The sequence below is a fragment of the Lissotriton helveticus genome, chromosome 11, assembly GCF_964261635.1.
Source record: "Lissotriton helveticus chromosome 11, aLisHel1.1, whole genome shotgun sequence".
In the NCBI taxonomy this organism is placed as follows: domain Eukaryota; kingdom Metazoa; phylum Chordata; class Amphibia; order Caudata; family Salamandridae; genus Lissotriton; species Lissotriton helveticus.
This window is the reverse complement of record NC_136072.1, coordinates 985,735,830-985,742,259: the sequence shown is the minus strand read 5'-3', so window position 1 is coordinate 985,742,259 and position 6,430 is coordinate 985,735,830.

Here is a 6,430-nt window from a genome sequence, read left to right as displayed (position 1 = left end):
ATTTCAAAGGGAATCAGCCTATGATCGATCCAAATTAAGTCAACTGGGGCCTTGACTTTAAGGGTTTTAAGATTGGAGCAAATGCATTCTAGCGCATAGCCAGAGTTATGGGTGGCAGAAAAAATCCGCTGCTCCAAGCAAGTGTGTTCATAATTTCCTTGAAGCTTGTTGCCCCAAGGTCATTATGTGTGTCAAGGTGGATATTAATGCCCTCAGACAGGGTAAAATTGGAGAATCTAAGAGTGAGTGAGGTCACAATGTCTCCAATACTTTCCTGAAAGGCCTTGTAGGGCCCCAATGGGCAGTAGAGTAATGTTTCTGCAAACGCGAAGGAGTCTTCTAATTGGAAACAGAAGCTGATACCCTCTGCTCCTAATAGTTGAGATGTTGAACACTTCAGAGAGATACAATGGATGATTGCTATTGCTAGGCCTCCTCCACATTGCTCAGCTCAGGTCTATCTAATCTCTGGATGAGGTAACCAGGGGGGAGGGCATTGACTATATCTGGATTGCATCAGGCCTTCAGCCAGGTATCGGTTACAAAAAGGCAATCAAGTTTGTCATTTATTATTAAATTGTGGATATTTTGGGCATGCTTGTACGTAGAACGAGTGTTTATTAGCCAACTGCGTAAGCAAATTGGTATGGTGCAGCTTTCGGATACTATATCCTATATAGGCCTGAGAGATTGTTTACAGTTCTTGCAGCAAATTGGCTCTTTCCACTTTGCTACATCCAACACATTTTTACAGTTTGCGAGGTTTCTGTTTAAGGCTAAAATGCGGTCCCTAGTAAGGCGCTCATCTGGGGGAAAAGGGCATTGTTTCTGGTGCTGGGTGCATTCCTGGCACGGATGGGCACACACGGGCACAGAAGGGCTTGCCTTTGGCACACCTTTGGTGCGCCCGCTGCGCGGGTCTTCTGCGTGTCGGCGCCACCCCCAACTTTAATAGTGTGAGGCTGGTATCCCTGTGGTGAGACTAGAGCGTCTCCCTCTCAAAATGGCTTCCGCTGATGTGCTAGCGGAAGTGAGGGGAATCTGGTGTTATTCCTCCCTCCACTCAATCAGCAAAAGCTGTGGTGGACCGGGGAGGAAATGAGGGCGAGAGAGCAATGTTTGGAATTAAAAGGTAGGAACCGAGAAGTCTTTAAAAAAAATATTTCTTAGAAAATACAATGCGTGCAAGAGTCATCAATTTTAACCAATTGTTTAAATTCCTAAATTAGAGAAATCAATGCATTAGCAGCGCGGTGAATTAAAAATACAATAGAGCTTGTGAAAGCAGTAAAAACAACTCATCTGGTACATTGTTACCTGCTAGCAGCTGTTTGGTAGAGTGTTGTGAATGGATGTATTTGTGTGTGTTTGCGCACATGTGAATGCATAGCTGTGTGTTATGTGTATGTGTGCCTGTGTCCCGTCCGCCCCCTCCATGCAAAACTCCATGCAAAAAACTTACAGCTCGCCACTGCACCAGGCATCTAACATTTAGGCCTTAGGGAGCGAGCAATAACTCCTGGACTTTTGTGGTCAGTGCTGACTCCTTCACCCTGCCTGACACTAGTCTTCTGTGTTGGACTAGCAATTTTCTTCCTGATGCGAGGAAGGGAAGCCAATTGTTCCTAGTATCCTCTCACTCTTCTCTATTGTGGTGTGAAGATTGCAGGGCACAAGTCGATGGTACACGCAGGTAGATGGCTCTACTCACTCTTTTCACAGGGTGGACGCATTCTACCCTACCAAGAGGTTGGGCCCACAGAAATATGCTAAGCTTGTCCCGGTGTAATTTTCAGTCACAGGGACACATTTAACAGCTCTGCTTTTGTTTGGAGCAGCAACATGGAGGCAGCAAGGTGTCCTCACACTAAATGCAATGGAGGGGAAATAAATGCACACAACTTATCACTTAACAGGCACTTAAGAGGCATGCTTTTGACTTTGTTCAGTCCCTGCATATGAGATATACATACACTGTGATAATGGCAGGTGTGTTGGTGGGTCCCAGTATTTACATAAATAACAATTTAAATACCACGATTTTGTTTTATTTCATTAATAGCACTATAGTGCTATTCATCCCATTGCATGATATCAGAGCGCTTTACATCACTTGCACACATTATACAGTGACAATAAATCATATGTATGTAAATCAATGTACAGGTTGTGTAACAGAAGACAATGAGGGTTACAAGGTGTAGGAAGAGCCACATGGCTTTGCTAGCTTATTGTGCTATATTTGAAGGGTTACAATTTATGACCTGAAAGTAATAAAAGGAGTAAACCACCTACCCATTTATATAAAATAAAAATCTATCATCTGCATGTTACATACTATGCTACTTTGATTCAAAACTAGGACTAGAAAAAATACAGACCACTCCAGCAATTAGTCATCTTACCAATATTATTATTTTGTGAGATGTACTGGCCACACAAAGGTCTCTGTAGCAGGTGCCTTAACCACATAAGATGTTTTAAAATGCAGACTTTGCAACCAGTTAAGCAGAACAAAGTTATCAACTCATTTCGCCATGTTGCCAATTTCTTTGTGGCAGGGTATCAAAAAATAAATGTATGAGGTCCAGATTTTATGTCTGGGTTGCATAATGTTTTTGGCATAACTCTGACACAAAATCTCATTTGTTAAATATTGTAATGCAGTCAAATGCACTCATGATAACAAATGTGTGAGTACTTCAGATCTGATGTCACTTCTTATGAGGTCATTGGTTGCGATGCCACTTCCTGTGATGCCACGTGCAATGTCACATGCCGTGCAGGTAGTCGCAGGTAGACTACCTGATTGCCACGGTTTGGGAGTCATACCATGGAGCATTTTTCAATTAAATAGCTCCATCATCTATATTTATTTTTTATAGCGGCTAGCAGCAGACTGCCTTACCGGTGATCCCCTCGATGATAGACTGACTACAAGCCATTATCTAACACGGAACCTTGACACATTTGCACCTCTGTGCAATTTTATGTGTAATGTGCACCCCTACTTCCACACTTGGCCGCACTTCCAATCTGATTGATGCAATTTACTTCATAACTGCATGTTTCTTTAATCCCAGTACTGTCTGATTAAAGTGTAATCTTGCCCAAATGATGAGCTTCATTTGAATAGTCAAAACGCCGGCAACTACTCCGCATACATCCTGGTTTTCTTTGGTTCTTAACATATTCTGCATTAATTTAGATTTCATTGCCCATGTTATGTATCCAATTGTTCATATTTAACTTTCACCTTTTATGCTGGTTTTACACCTTGTTACGTGTCTCACCTGCGTGGTTCACTTCTCACTCGAGGACTTTTGTGCACTAATTTGTGGATTACACTGGTAAACTATGCGTTACTGCTGTTGCATGTCTCACCTGTGCGGATCACTTCTCACACAAGCACTTTCTGTGCACTATTTTGTGGATTACACTGATAAGCCATGTATTAGTGCTTTTCTAACTCTCTCCCTGTTTCTTTGTAATTGATCTTACGTTCTCTCAATTTGCCTAAAACAATATCTGTTGAGACAATGTTGTTTGTCACTTCTTTCTGAAAGATGGCATTTTCCTGCTCTTAGCCCCGGTTCCTGTAGCCTGTCTCTGATCAGTCTGGGGTGGGTGACAGCTGGGCTTTATTTATCCCCCTAGACTGCCACACACAAAGGGAGCTTAGGTGTGACTTGATGGGCCTTGATGATGCATCCTGGCAGGAAGGGAGGGAGGAACTGGGCTCATCCTCACAGTTACACCTGAATAGGATGTGTTCAGTCTCCACACAAAGGGTTGCAACACTCCCCTGTAGATAGTCTGTAGCCAGTAGACCTCGGGACCAATGGCTATTCTGCCAAGAAGAAGGACTGTTCTGCTGCTGAAGGACTGTCACTGTGCTAAACTGCTGCTTAAGAAGAGCTGCTGCCTTACTGTGCTGACCTGCTGCCCTCTTACCTGGTGAGGAAGAAACAGACCTGGAACCCATTGTGAACCCAGAGTGACTCCAAGGCCTAGTCGACTGGCTCCTGATCTGAGCCTCAGGGACATAACAGACTCCCCAGAACTTCTAAACTCGTTTTAAACAAGTTCCTGACCCCTAAAGAGATGCCTTTCAGGTCCTGGTCCCGAGAGCTTTGTTTTTGGCTCCCTAAGTCAATCTTTTTGGGGCTCTTCTTGAATGTGAATGGTCCAATTCGCTCCAGAACTGTGCCACTTGCACAAAGGATCAGCGCAAGCTGCTGCAAGTTCAACTCTTTGCACAGCAAGCATCATCCGCCAGCGTGGATCACCACTGCAAAGCTCCAGCCCACCCCTCCGTGATGCCCAGCCTGCTCTACACGCCTCGTCGACCACTGCCAGAGAGGCTCTCCTTGCTCCCGGCAACCTCCTTACCAGTGACCAGGAGTCTTGGCACAATTCTTGAGAAGGTAAAACTATAGGTGTCTTAACTGGAACTGTTTCCAACCCGCATTATATCGCAGTCGGCTTGAACTTTTGGATATATTGCGGTCCAACGCGACCAGATATCTCAAATAGGCTCTTATTGCTTCTAAATGCTATTCAAATAGAGTTTATTCTTCAAAAATTCATATCTCAAATTCTGTTTATTGGATTTTTTAAATGTTGGTCTTATTTTATTCATTAATTTGAGCTCTATTTTCCTAACCTGGTGTGGAGTCTTTTTGTTGTGTTTTGTGTTACTGTTTCAAGTGTTGTACTAATTCTTTCAGCAGGCCTTAGGCTGTGCTCAGGGGGTTGTCGCTGAGTTAAGCGCCACTACCTATGTGCATTTGGATTCACACCCTGATCAGAGGGGGCTACCCCTGAGGCACGCCACAACTGTTACATCCTGAGACTTCTTTAGTAGGTGCATGTTCTAGCTACCTACATTCCTGAGAGACTTTCTGATTCTAGAACACAGCACACTCCATCTACACTTGCTCAAAAATGGCATATGATGACATCGCCACCCTTGCCGATTTAAGAGCAGAGACTTTTGCTTTTTCAGAGGAAGATGTTAATACAATTTACGCGTTGATACCTGAGGACACCTCTCAAACATCTATCACGAAAAATAAAGAAAGCAAAATCAGACAATTGCTGTACTTGACCAAAATATACTTGACCAAAGGAGAGATTAACCAATGCTTGCACACCAGCACACTTATAAGATACCACCGTGCACAAAGGATTCCTAGAGGATTACAAAATCCTTTAAAACCTCTATTATGCAGAAATAGCCCAACATTTGTTGAACATTTGTTTTCTATTCTCAACAAGTTCTCACTTGACCTCATTTTACTTATTATTGAGGAACTGTCGAAAATTCTAGAAGAACTCAACAAGGAGATTGCTCAGACCAAACAAGAACTGACAAACATCATGTCTACTGACGGTTGGTCTAAAACACTTGAAGATATCAATTCCCAATTGAAGAAATATACTCAAGAAATCAACAACAGAAAGATCCGCAAATACAAGCGTGATACTGTAGATTATAAGTTAGGGGAAGTATACTCCTGGGCGGAGGTGTATGCTAGATGCCGACAAAATAAAACATACAGTCAGAACACGGAGACGGTAACTTCATCATCAGAAGGTGACAATATGCGTAAACCCTGCACCGTTCAACAAATACCTTCCACCAGCACTGAAATTCAACAAATAACTGGTGTTCCTTTTATAGAGGATGGTACAAAAGACAAAGACAATCCAGGCGGGGCCAAAGAAAAAGAAGCAGAAAAGGAAATGAGGAGTTCAGCAACTACAAGCAAGAGACTCAAAGGGAAGAAAACCACAGCAACCCACTCATCAAAATCTCCTCATTTCAACTCAACCCTACAGATATCAACACCCTTCATAAAAGAACATCCTTTGTACCGACCAGTCACACTAACAGTTTAGAACTTGAGATAGGTCTGTTTAGACTTATGCACAAATTACGTTTAAGGCAGTTCTTTGACAACATCGTAATTAAGCACAACGCGGAAGATCGAGATCAACTATGCGGTTTACAATGCAAGAGCACATACATGGCTCCAGTCAGCCATAAGAGTCTTGATACCTTCAAGAACCTTATCAAACAAGACATCCGTAGATTCAATTTTAAACGGCAATCCAAACATCGCACTCTTTCCAACAAAGAATTTGCGATTTTGAAAGGAATAGCTGACAACCCAGACATCATTTGTCAGAATGCTGACAAAGGAGGAGCATTCGTCATTATGAATACCAGTTTTTATCATGAGCAAGTGCAGACACACATTGCAGACACTGATACTTACTGCACAATCGAGTACAATCCTACTGAACAATTTGCTGTAATTTTGAATAACCTTGTGAGAAAGGCCGTTGATGATGGAGTCATCAATAAAAAAACGGGAAATACCTCATTCAGTCTAACCCAAGGACACCCATTCTATATATGCTA